Genomic DNA, 13,234 nt, shown 5'->3' on the forward strand with positions numbered 1-13,234 from the left:
AAAATGTCTTAATTCTGTAGGGAGATTTTGATGTCCTCAGCAGCAATCATATTGACATAATTGCATTTCAGTGTGTCGTTCTCCATTTCAGATCTTAAATCGTTCCGATCACTCACATACTGGTTGTCTTAAAAAACGGTGATTCAGCAATAATTGCATACTAGTGTAGAGTCAGGATACCCCATTGTTTATTTCATATCCCAAAGCATTTATATGCCAATGCTGTTTATTTTAAGGATGTCATTGAACTTGATACATGAAACCATAAAACATGTACCAGTGTCGGTGTGTTTTGAGCCATGACACATGTACCTGTGTCGGTGTGTTTGTAAACGAAAATGTCTGGCATGCTGTCAAGGAACTCTGACGGAGCACACGGCATGGTACAGAGGGAGAGGGAGGGTCTAACTGGAGCATTTGGGTGGAGTTTTAAATAGAGGACAATTGCTGTTTATCACTGCTTCTGCAGCAGTGACTCATTGGGCTTGAGGCCACAGTTTAGATGTACTGATAAGAGGAGAGAAAAAAACAGAGTACATAAAAGCACAAACAAATGTGAGGAGGACAGATAGTTACTCTTCACATGAGATACAGATATCCCCTAGCAGTGGGAGAGATACACCCTTGCAGAAACGATTGATCTAAAGCTGCCAATACAGCAATTCTCCACAAACTCAGCCTTTTAGCTCGGAGGTATTTCCATCTCTTCAGCATTGAAAGGTATCATGTTACAAAACAGGCCTTATACATCCTGTTTGTATGTCACTGTATGGACTATTATCTGGTAGAATGAGGGCCAGTGGATGAAAATAACAATTGACATTTCTTGAGTGACCTTAAATGACCCATTCATTTGGAGAATGAACACTACATAACAAAGCAAGAATTGATCATTGTTTAGGCACACCGTTATTATGACCGCCGCGCAGCGAAGCGGCGGTCATATAGGTTTAGTCAGATTTTTTTTTTTTTCTTTTTTTTTCTTTCTTTTTCGCATGTCCAAATTTCCGTCAAGGATTCCTGGGACACTGAAAGACCGGGGTAGACGAAACTTGGTGGGCATGTAACCCCATATGGATAGCATGGAACCATTGTTTTTCGTTTTGATCTGTAGCCCCCCCCGCTTGACTGCACCCCCGAAAGGAGGGTAGGGCAGACACAGTTTTCTGTGAATATCTCGAGAACCGTAAGGTTTAGGAGGACCATTTTTTTTGTATGTTGATCTCAAGGGGCCATGTCAACCCATTCCATAACCACTCATTTCATGTATAGTGCCACCTAGTTAAACACAAAAAAGTAAAAATGAGGTGTTGTAATCGCAGGTATCTGTGACCTAACATAGGCAAAACTGCATGAAATTGGAAGTGTAGGATCATTATGACACCCTCTGAATGCACGCCAAGTTTCGTGGAATTCCGTTCATGGGGGGCCACACAATAAATTAATTTATGTTACTATACACCAACTGGCCTGTAGGTGGCCCGAGACAGTTTTCTGTGAATATCTCGAGAACCGTAGGGCCTAGGAGGTCCACCTTTTTTTTATATGTTGGTCTTACGGGGGCATGTCAACCCATCCCATTACCACTTATTTCATCTATAGCGCCACCTAGTTAAAAATTAAAAAGCAAAAAATTAGGTGTTTTCATCACAATATCTCTGGCTGACATGGTCAAAACTGCACGAAATTGAAAGTGTAGGATCATTACGACACCCTCCGAATGCATGCCAAGTTTTGTGAACTTTCGTTCATGGGGGGCCTTAAAATAAAATAATTTATGTGTAAATTTAGTGACCGTACACCAACAAGAACTCCCGGGACACTGAAAGACCGGGGTACATGAAACTTGGTGGGCATGTAACCCCACATGGATAGCATGAAACCATCATTTTTCGTTTTGATCTGTAGCCCCCCTGCTGTACTGGACCCCCTGGAAGGAGGGTAGGGCAGACACAGTTTTCTGTGAATATCTTGAGAAGGGCCTAGGATGACCAATTTTTTCTGTATGTTTGCCTCCAGGGGTCATGTTAACCCATTCCATGTGCACACATGTGCATAAACAGATACACACGCACACACATACATTCACAGTAATCATACGTATGACACATACTCACACAGTAAACATATGTACGCATGCATGCACATGCACAAACACACATACGCAGGCAAACACACAAGCACGCACACACACACACACACACACACACACACATAAACATAAACGTGTACACGCACACATGCACACAATTCAAGAATTTCTCAGAATTATGAACAGGCAAGATGGGGGTGGGGTTGTATAAAATTAATTTTACATGTGAAATCTATGAACTAATCATGTTTTGGTACTTGTTGTCTAGCAGATACCAGTGAGAATTGAGGGTGGATAATGCAATTTAGTGAGACAGTTAGAATCATATAGGCCTTTCAGCGTGATTTATTTTTGTGGAAAAAATGTGCTGGACTGGATGGCGGTCATATTTTGTACCGCTCTGCGGTACATCTAGTGAAATCATTCAAACTACAGACAAGTGCGGTTAAAAAAAGAGAGAAATCACAAATTAGCTGACACCAGCTGTAGTCCAGTGCTGAGCTGGCCCGTAATGGACCCATCTCTGTCTGTAACTCTCTAGCAAACTAATAGTATTCCTGGTCTGGCATTGATCGGCTGCGATACTTTAGAGCATGCCATGCAAGCGGCATTCAAAGGGAGTCTATTAGCATGTGTCTAATCCTGCTGATGATAGCTGTCCTAGTCTTATTTATGGGGTCTTATCAGTGGCTGTATTAATTAGGAGTGAGCAGGGAGATCGGTGGCACAGATGGTGGCTGAAGAGATGAGGTAATTGGCTATGCTTCAGAGGGAAGACAATCTATACCTGCTCGAGTAGCTTCAGGTCAAAGACACGGCCAGTTTACAGGCCCAGGAGTCTGAGCCTTTTCCAATAACAGAATCTGTAGAGTGCTATGGAATAATGGGATGGAATAATGACAAAAATCACAAGAGTTTGCAAGAGAAAACATACACTAAAAATGATCTCAAAAAAGTATTTTTCATGAGCATTACTTACTACTGACTTTCTAAATAGATCAATTTTCTCTCATAAACACTTATTGCACAATGCGATCCCTCGGGAAAATACATAATAAAAGTATTTCTCTCGTTACGTGGAGATAAACTCAGAATTGTGGAAGCAGATTTGTTTGAAAGAACTCCCAATGGCACAGTTTATTCAGAGCTGGGCAGAAGTTGCCGCCTTCAAACATCAGTAGCACACTAACAGAGAAAGACACTCAAACGTTGAGGGACAACTCCTCTGAGTTTAAAAGAGCTAGGCCTACACAGCTGCAGACAAACAGTGAAGTAATAATCATCTGGAAACAATCTATCAAGTTATTTGCTCATTTCTCACTGTGGCAAGAGTGTATCTCTCCAAACCACAAGACACATTAAGTTTGTGAATTGCCGAAATTGCAAAAGGAACAATATTACTGAAATAATGTGTAACATGATTTGAATTAATGTTCCAGGCCAAAGTATCCTCTTGTTAAATCTGTTGATGGCTGTTTAACTGGCTGAAAACAAACAACTGGAAAGGCTTTCGCTATATGAGACGTTAGAGAGAAAAAAGAGGATCCTGAGGCGAGTCTAAGATGGCCAAATGAGCGTTTCAATGTGTTTTTGCGATTACCATGGCTACCCACAGTGTAAACTTCCACCATACAGTTTCAGATGGCCTATTTTCCTTCCGGCCCAGGTTAATGGGGGCAAAGCTGCTGTTGTGTGTGTATAAGTATAAGAAACATAGGGTTTGGTACTGATGAGGCATTTTTTATAACGTGTTGAGATATACGAGTCTGGAGGATGATCACACACACACACACAAACACAGACACACACAGAAACACAAACAAGAGAAAGAGAAAGCACACACACACACACAAAGCACATTGTGCACCAGCCAGTAAAGGTGACGCTCTTGCGGTTGGCCTATCTCGCGTGTGACCTTATAATGACTCATGTCAGCCTCATGGACTTGTCAGTCCTGTTCTGTCGTCTGCCTGTCGTCTGCCAGTCGACTGTGCCAAGTGCAAACACCGTGCACAGGGGCTGATGTCTACACGCTAGTAATTGTTGATGGGTGTGTTTGGGGCTGCACTGTAATTTGCATGGTGCCTACCGTCTGGGCGAGGCTTTGCCTGAGCGCAGCCCGAGAGATGTGGGATACTCAAGTCGGGTAATTGTGGGTCTGAGAGAGCAGCAAAGAAGCTGACTGCGATGCTATGTGTTCAGGACCGAGTCCGGCTGGGCTGATTCTGGGTCAGTGTAGAGCAGCCTCCGCCTCTCAACCCTCCCTTCCCTCTCCTCGGTGAATGAACCTGTGCCCCGTGTGAGTTAGCAGCAATGTCTTTAAGCTCTTGGGAGGGACTTGCCTAAAAGGACTTTGCTATAGGCATTAGTCATGCCTTTATAGCAGTTCAGTTTGTTGTACATCTTTCTTTGGCCTTTACAGTTGATTCCATTGATGCAAAGCCTGCTTCCAGGCTTAACCGTCATCCTACTATGGTTGCTATAGTTACCATTCATAAGCATTGATATGAAACAGTGATTAAACTTTTTTACCAGATGTACACTACTGTTCGAAAGTTTGGGGTCACTTAGAAATATCCTTGTTTTCATCATTAATGACTTTCATTGTAAATGACTGTTTTAGAAAGAAATGGCTGATCTTTAACCCTTAAAGGTGTAGGTTTTTGAACGTTCTAAGTTCCGCAACAATTGAAGGTTCTAAAATTCTATGTTGAATTCAATGAACCCAGATATTCTTTAGAACGTTCATTTCTCAACATTCCTGTCACACCAGTGTGACGGTACTCCTTTAAGGGTTAATGCAATATCTACATAAGTACCGATGCCCATTATCAGCAACCATTCATCCAATGTTCCAAAGGCACATTCTGTTTACTAATCTGATATCATTTTAAAAGGCTAACAGAGAAAACATTGGAGAACCCTTTTACAATTATGTAAGCACAATAATGTAATCCTGAAAACTGCTGTCCTGATTTAAAAAACAATGCAGCTGGTATTCTGTCTATAATGGAGTGGAATGGAAAAGGGACCCCATAGATGTTCCGGTATTCAGAATGAATAGCCACCCACCAGCCAATCAGAAAACAGTATTTCTTCTCTCCGGGTGATAAATAAAGAATAACCACCATACAGTTTTTCACTACTACATTGAACTACACATACCAAGCCATAGTCAGTTTCAGCCAACAAACACACTGCTACCGGACCCAGAATCATGGCCTGTATCTTCAACCACCTGTGGCAGTGCCCTGGCTCTCACATTGAGAACATGAGAAAGCATGTTAAACTGCAACAAACTCACAGAGTGAGAATCAAGGACAGGGAAGTTTATATGAAATACACGTGATGGTGGAATCAATGTGATGCAACTGGATAGCACTGGGGCTTTACACGACTCTACCCATTGCACCACACAGCTGAGCCAGGCATGTGTGTGTGTGAGTGTGTGCATGGGTTTCACCAGGGTGTTCAGATCATCTAAGGTCACATACTCACAGTTCATATAGGATGTGGTTACATAGGCTATGCAGTGCAAAGTCGAGCATGCACACATTTTCACAGGGAAGTAAGCTCTCCCCCACATCTACATTTGACATATATTGAGTCACAACAGTCTCTTTTTCACTGCTGTTGCTAGAGTTGGACTCAGTTCTGAAATACCCATCAGCAAAGATAAACAAACATCCATGTGTTTCAGTAGCCTATACATTAAATCCACACTCTGATACCTTGCCATTGAGTAAGAGAGAAATGTGCCTTCTGTCTCTTTCTCTCTCCTCCTCCTCCTTTTTCTTCTCCTCCCCATCTCTGTCTCTCTCTATCCCTGGGGTTGGGCCAACAACCCTCTGCAGCCCCAGCTACAGAACTAGAGGAAGGGGGAAGGGACACTGGCAACATACGTTATTGTGTATTGTGTCGTTTGGAAAGCGCTAGATAAACAAACTCAGCACTTGGCAATTTAAGGTCTTAAGGTCTCAAGGTCGTTTGCATTATTGTCCGCTTAAAACGCTCAATGAAGTTTGAGCCTGTTACTTCTTTTGAATAAAAAGGCCTACGTAATTTCCTTGTACATATATGCATAGAACTATATATTTATGTATATATTAATTCTAGAAGAAAACTTAACAATACATCATTTTAAAATTAAGATGTGTTTGATTGTTGAGACTCGTTATCAAGTGAAAAACAATTCATTTTGCAAGCCGAAAAAAAATTGCAGCTGTTCTCGGCCGTGTCAAGTGAAAAGGGATCCCTTATAATTTGCACGTACGAACTAGACAGACAACGGCTGACTGATGACTATCTATGTTTTATAACTATGTTTGCTTTGAGGGAGAGTGAGCTACAGCCTCCCATGTTGGTACCATTGCGTGTCTAGCAGAGCAGTCGAGCAGTCTAGCACAATTTGGTGACGCAAGGGGAGCTATTAATATCGCAGGAACGGGATGTACTCCTTTCGGCATCGGAGTCATACGAGGTCAAACAATACGCCACATTTGTCAACAGCGTCAATATGGCTTTTGTGATCAGTTTGACACAGCTGATATCGGTCGTCAATCGCAGCCGGTCTCGACTTGAAGTTCGCGCGAGGGACGCGCACATGGTTTCCTCTATAAGATCCAGGACTCTTTCAGCTTGCGCGCTCGTTGAGCCGAGCCGAGTGGGGAGCGGGGATGTGCGCGGTGCAGTCGACGAGCCTCGCCCACTTGTGAACCCGCTGACTCTCTCTGCACTCCGCGATCAAAACAACCACACAAAGAATGTGCACGCTAAGAGGGGGGAGTGGCTCCATCATTTGTTCCCCCCTTGCACAAGAATTGGTTGACCCCTACTCAATTTCCAAAAATATTATTGAGCATTGTTATGTCGGTGAGTGACAGCATGCAATGTGATTTCAAATTCCATCTGGTTGTTCTGCCCGTCATAGAAAGAGCCCAGCGCGTTTACTGCAGAGATGCAGCATTTCAGCGAATGGGGGTCAACCCCCCTGAACTTTGTTACGTGATCAGGGCTTGTGTAAGGGGTCGCACGACTGCATAAAAGCACATGCGCAATTCCCTCCTCAGTACCAACTTAAACACACCTCAGCGCCTAACGAATGTCTCAGACTCCACCAATTGTTGAATTAGGTCATATATAATGTGTCTGAATATTTCCCCTATATCAAGAACAAGCTGCTATAATCCCTCCCAATTATGGCTGTTACTGCACCATGCCAAATTATGAAACCGCTGTGAAAAGAACTTGAATGCAATTGGCTAATAAAAATCGAAACCATCAACTCCCTCAATAAAACTTAAACTTTGTTACTGACCAGAAATATTCCTCCATGACTCATGAAGTTGGATGCACCACTGCAGTGCAAATAGTTTCAGTGTTGAGTGTGAGCATTAATACATGGCATGCATGGTGTGAAACGCTGTGCATGGTATTTTCAGTCATGATATTTTCAGTTAGTTTAGGGCAATGATCATGACCAAATGTAAGTGTTAAACTGAGGAGGGTAAGAAGACAAAAGTGTGAAAGCAGATGAGTGTCCCATGCACACCCACACACACACACACACACACACACACACACACACACTAACACACACACACACACACACACACACACACACACACACACTAACACACAAATGTATGCATGCCTCCATCCATGGAGGCTGCAGCTGTTAAAATGTTCGTGGGAATGGAGACCTCTCATAAGGGACCCTTCTCTGCAGGAGTTTGTACACGTGGACATTCCTCATGCACAGCTCAAAATTACACCAGGTCATGTCCATCGATCCCCCTCCCCCCCCCCGCCCACGCCCCCACCTCACTACGGATGTGTGCCACGGCTTACTGGTACACCCCGTCAACTCCTCCAACTCAGGAGAACACCAAAAGCAAATCAGATGTCTGAGCAGCCCATGAAATCTCAAGCGCTCACAGATGGTATTTATGGTTGTCCAGCTGCTCTTCTCATTCTGCGTTTTGTAAGTCATGTAATGGGTTGTTTTTCATTTCAAGTGTTTGTGTCAGTTTGTTTGTTTGTTTTGTTTGGCTTATTGATGTTGTTTTTGTTTCATTAGCATGTATGCAAATTAATAGTAATGACCACGCATTTATTCAAACTAATTCATATCATGTCATCAAGCTTTGCTTATGTGGTGAGTTTCACTGTTTCACTGTGTGTCACTGTCGGCACACCAAGGACTTTCCTCATGGAGTCCGATGAGAATAACAAAAAAAAGCAAACCATTAGTGGGCAAATCTAAGGTCATTAATAATCCAGGGGGGGTTAAATGGATACTCATCACAATGGCCAAGCAGCAAATACACATCTCTTAAACAAGAACATCGTGTTCATCAAGATATCATTTTAACCACTACACTTTATCAGTCACCACAGATATTTTTGTAAGCCACAGTTAAGGGTAATGAGACCTGTCCTTTCGACAGCGACCCACTTAGATGTGTGTATATGGGGGTGGGGGGGGTGGGGGGGGGTCTTGTGCGTTTGCTCTAATTGACACATGTTCTCTCATGCTGCTTGGAGCCTTGCATATTGACGTGCTGTCATTTTATCATGCACTAACCTGCTGCATGGTTGTTTTGCTTGTACATACTCAAGGTTGGAGGTTGTTACAGTAAGATGATTGTGAAATCCTCCTTGGGGCCTGCTGTTGTTGTTGTTACTTCCATGCTTACACGACGCAGGCTGCACCATGTCATGGATGTTGGGTTTTGGGTATGAGCTGCATTAGCGGTGAGCTCAGTGAGGGAGGGAGTAATGGGAGATGTCATCCAGTGGGCGTTCTGTTTGCCCCTGGAGAGGTGAGAGAGTGGTGTGGTCCCGACATTGCTTCTCTGTGCCTCGGACGCTCTGAATGCAGGAATGCATCAGGGCGATCCAGTCAGGAAGGGGGATGGGAGGTGGGGGTTTATGATGCTGTGCTGTAATGCAAGGCCTGAGGCATTAGGATGGGGGTGGGGGGGGGGGGGGGGTACATGCCATTGTACATAGACACATAGTATAGTTTAAACATACACACACACACACACACACACACACACACACATTCAAAAACTCATGCATACACACATGCACCAGTTCGTACACATAACCTTGAACAGACACTCACAAACAGATGGGACATTCCACAGAGAGCATAAAAGTAAGGCTACCACTCTGGCCACCGCAAGGCACATCCCATACTAGCATCCACGCTGATCAATTCACTCTGAACTGGTTGTGCACTAAAGAGGGGAGTGTGGGGAGGGGGGTTAACTGGGCATGCTCCATTTTGTTCTCCTCAGCTAAAGCTGTGCGAGCCCAGACAATGTGGCAAGATACATTAAGTCAGAATAAAAGAGAGGAACAAATGCAGCAACAATGGCTTGGACCAACACTGCTTACATAAATGACTCAAAGAGGAGGAGGAAGAGAAGGGGCTCAACGGACAGTGCGTCTTTCGCTTCAGCACACATCAGCCCACCCAATGCATGCACATGGCAGATATGTATCTATAGGAGGTTATCCTGTTAAACATCTGCATGCATACTTCCAGTTCAATCATTGACAAAAGACATGTGGCTTGCTGTAAAAGACCTGGCTAGAACTAATGACAGCCCTTCGCTTTATCATTTCTGTATCACCGTTTCCGTTAGTGTTTTGAAATGAGTGCAGAGAGTAACTTCTCATTTCCAGAGCGGCCCCACTGCACAGATGTAGTCATTTGCGAAGGTTAGGGGTTAGCGATAAACAGTGATAAATAACTCCCTACGGGCACGTGAGGCTCTCCGCTCACTTAGCTGGTCCTAAGCCAAGGGGCTCTGTCCCAGCCATGTCAAACAACATGCAGTTTGGACTTGTTTGTCCCTCCGTAATGCCCTCGGACAGGGGCTTTAGTCGGTCGCCTGTCAGGCCGTCACCTTGAACACAGTGTGTTCTTGGACGAATTCTAAGGTTTGAGCTCTGATAAGCAGAGGAAAGGCATTCATTTTTTCAACCTGGGAGAAGGATGTTTGTGTGTGTGTGTGTGTGTGTGTGTGTGTGTGTGTGTGTGTGTGTGTGTGTTTGTGTTGCCTCTAGGTGTGTGGCGATGTCTCTCTTTCATGATGTCTCTCTCTCTTCTCTGGTGTGGACAGTGGCTACCGAAAATGCTACAACGAGAGAAAAAACAGAGTTCCAGTGGCTTGTCTGCACTGGTGTGGTTAGCTAAGCTGGCAAACAAAACAGTGTTGTTTCACCACCTGCTTATTCATCTACCTATGACTAATCACTACCTTGAATTACCTGGTAAAATTCCACGAGGGATCTGTCATCTTAGACTTCAACATCATGTTCTCTCGGAACTTAGAGACATTTTAGCACAGACCTGTTGTGCTTGTTTGCTTAAATTTCTTAAAGGTGCAAGACTTACCTCTTTCCCTTTCGTCTAAAGGTTAAAGGTCGGACTCTTGAGTGGATATATAACAGTGATTGTGCAGTGGAGCAGGGGTAGAGTCCTACGTGGCAGCCATTCACAATTCTGATGAAGTATTTTTATATAAGGTCACCTCACTGGTACCCTAGTACCTAACTTACGCAATAGAACCATTTAATTCAATCATTCTGAAGTGGAAACTCAGATAACAATATGACAAGAAAAAACAAAAGACACTGCATGAAAAATCAACTTGTGGAATAACCATGTGATGATGATGACTTATCAAAGTGAGTAAAAGAGCCTGAAAATCTTTACCTAGACACAAGCTTAGATGTGTGTTGTGTATGTGCGTGTGAGAGAGAGAAGGAGAGAGTGTGTGTGTTTGTGTGTGTGTGAGTGTGTGTGCAGTCCAGTCCCTCCTTCTGTTCAGATCAAATATTGAACTGCCCCCTTCACACACACACACACACACACAGACACATACGTGGTTGTGTTTAGCAGTTCAACACTGTTGAAGAGCAGGAAGAGTACTCTACCCTTGATGGGAAACGAGGCAACACTACACTGACGAGAACAAAGCCTAACCACATGCTGTAAACAAGCTACGAGTGACGGAGGAGGAGAGTGGAACATTTTGGTCTGATAGAGGTGACACATATGGGTGAATAAGATTTGCAGGAAGACCTTAGTTTACCCCCAACTCTTTCTCTATCTCTCTCTCTTCCTTTATCTCTCTCTCTCTCTCTCACACTCACACACATACACACACAATCACACATGTAACACAAATCCACACATGCTGCCAAAAAAGGACATGAAACTTCAGTTTCAGTCATAACTAAAAGAGAGATATGTAATTTACTGATATAAATATATTTATATAAAATCGAGCCCTTAAATGCTACTCTCTCCTCTAAAAAGCGAGAGCAAATTGGGTCAGTCAGTGGCGAGACACCATAAAACCCACACATACAAACATGCATCACTGACACATGTCAGGAAGCAGAAATTTGTTTTATGACAGAGCCAGACAAGCATATCATTTAGTAATTTATCTATTTTAAAATACACCCGGTTTATTAAAACTCTGTCTTTCTTCACAGAGTGGATAGACACCTCACCGCAAATTTGTGTCAGTAGCTAGACGATGGCTGTTGTGACACCACCCGTAAGACTTTGTGTCAGTAGCTAGACGATGGCTGTTGTGACACCACCCATAAGACTTTGTGTCAGTAGCTGGACGATGGCTGATGTGACACCACCCATAAGACTTTGTGTCAGTAGCTGGACGATGGCTGATGTGACACCACCGTAAGACTTCATGACTCCCCCTGCTTGCATTCGAAAACTGGACTTGTCAGCAGAGTCTGCCACATCCAAGGGAAGAGTCAATATTTGATGGGATTGTAAAAGACATAGATTGGGGGCAATGTGGAGGGTGGGGCATGGGTGAGAGAGAGATGGGTGGAGGTGTTGGAGGTGGTGGTGCCATTAGTGGTGATAGGGAACTGGCTGTCCTCTCTTGGCTGCTTGCTATGAACCTGACTCACATGCCCAACCCACATGAGCTATGGCAGTAAAACATGAATGTGCTCTGGGCTTTTTTGTCGTCTCTGGGCTACAGAGTAAACCGACACCTTGTGCGAGCATACAATAGCACCAGGCCCCTCTGGATATCAGCCTGGGAGAGGAGCATAACAAAGGAACCCCACATTCAGACCACTTCTAGAACATTTGAGAAGCTTCTAGAATGCATCCGTCCATTCTGTCCAGCAGGCATGTCAGTGCTTGCTGCTCTGCACGCCATCCTGTTTGCCAAACTGGCCGAATGGCAACACTCACCCCCATGCCGACCCACCCTGAGCCAAGGATCTGGAGCTGTGTGTTCTAGGACATCACGACCTTGACTGGGATGGCTCCCCCAGCTGGTATACTGTACATCACCAGCCTGCAATGTTCTTGCATGAGTAGACTCCGCTCATAAACAGAGTGGGAACTCAGAACACAACCATTGTTATCCTGCGTCACGCAGTACACACCTGTGGCAGTTGACTCTGTTGCGGGCCACGATTCGATGGTAGATTGAAAGCTATGAGGCATTTCTAGATAGGGAAGCCTATTCTGAGGTAAATAGAGAGTCCTATAGTGAGAGAAAGAGAGAGAGAGAAAGAGAGAGACAGAGAGAGAGAGAGAGAGAGAGAGAGAGAGAGATCTGACAATTAAAACAGCTGTATTACCCGGTACAACCGGTACACCCACACCATGGAAATGGAGGGCCAAGTCCAAAAACACCAGAAAAAAAGAAAGGAAGAAAGAAAGAGAGCGGGTGAGGGAGAGAGGTGAGAATGTTTTCTTAGGATTCCCTCTGGACACACCTCCTTTATTGCGTGGCTGTGCTTCAGTACACAATGAAAGCAGAAAGTGCTTCTAAGGTCAGCGACTGGGTGCAGCAGCACACAGTCGACATGTGGGCGAGCGTGCGTCTGTGTGTGTGTGTGTGTGTGTGAGAGAGTTATTCAAATTGGTCTTGTTTTAGCGTTCTCAGTGTAAAACCACTGAGGCATCTCCTCATTTCCACTCTGCAGTACCACCGTTTCAGTCAATGTCACAGCACTCAGACATCTCTTCAGTACACTTCATGCCCTTATCTTACTCTGCATGCTGTATGTGGCTTGAGATATCTTTTTTCGAAGTGACTTAAATACACTTGTGTGTGTGTTCTC

The sequence above is a fragment of the Alosa sapidissima genome, chromosome 11 (genome assembly GCF_018492685.1).
Source record: "Alosa sapidissima isolate fAloSap1 chromosome 11, fAloSap1.pri, whole genome shotgun sequence".
Classification (NCBI taxonomy): domain Eukaryota; kingdom Metazoa; phylum Chordata; class Actinopteri; order Clupeiformes; family Clupeidae; genus Alosa; species Alosa sapidissima.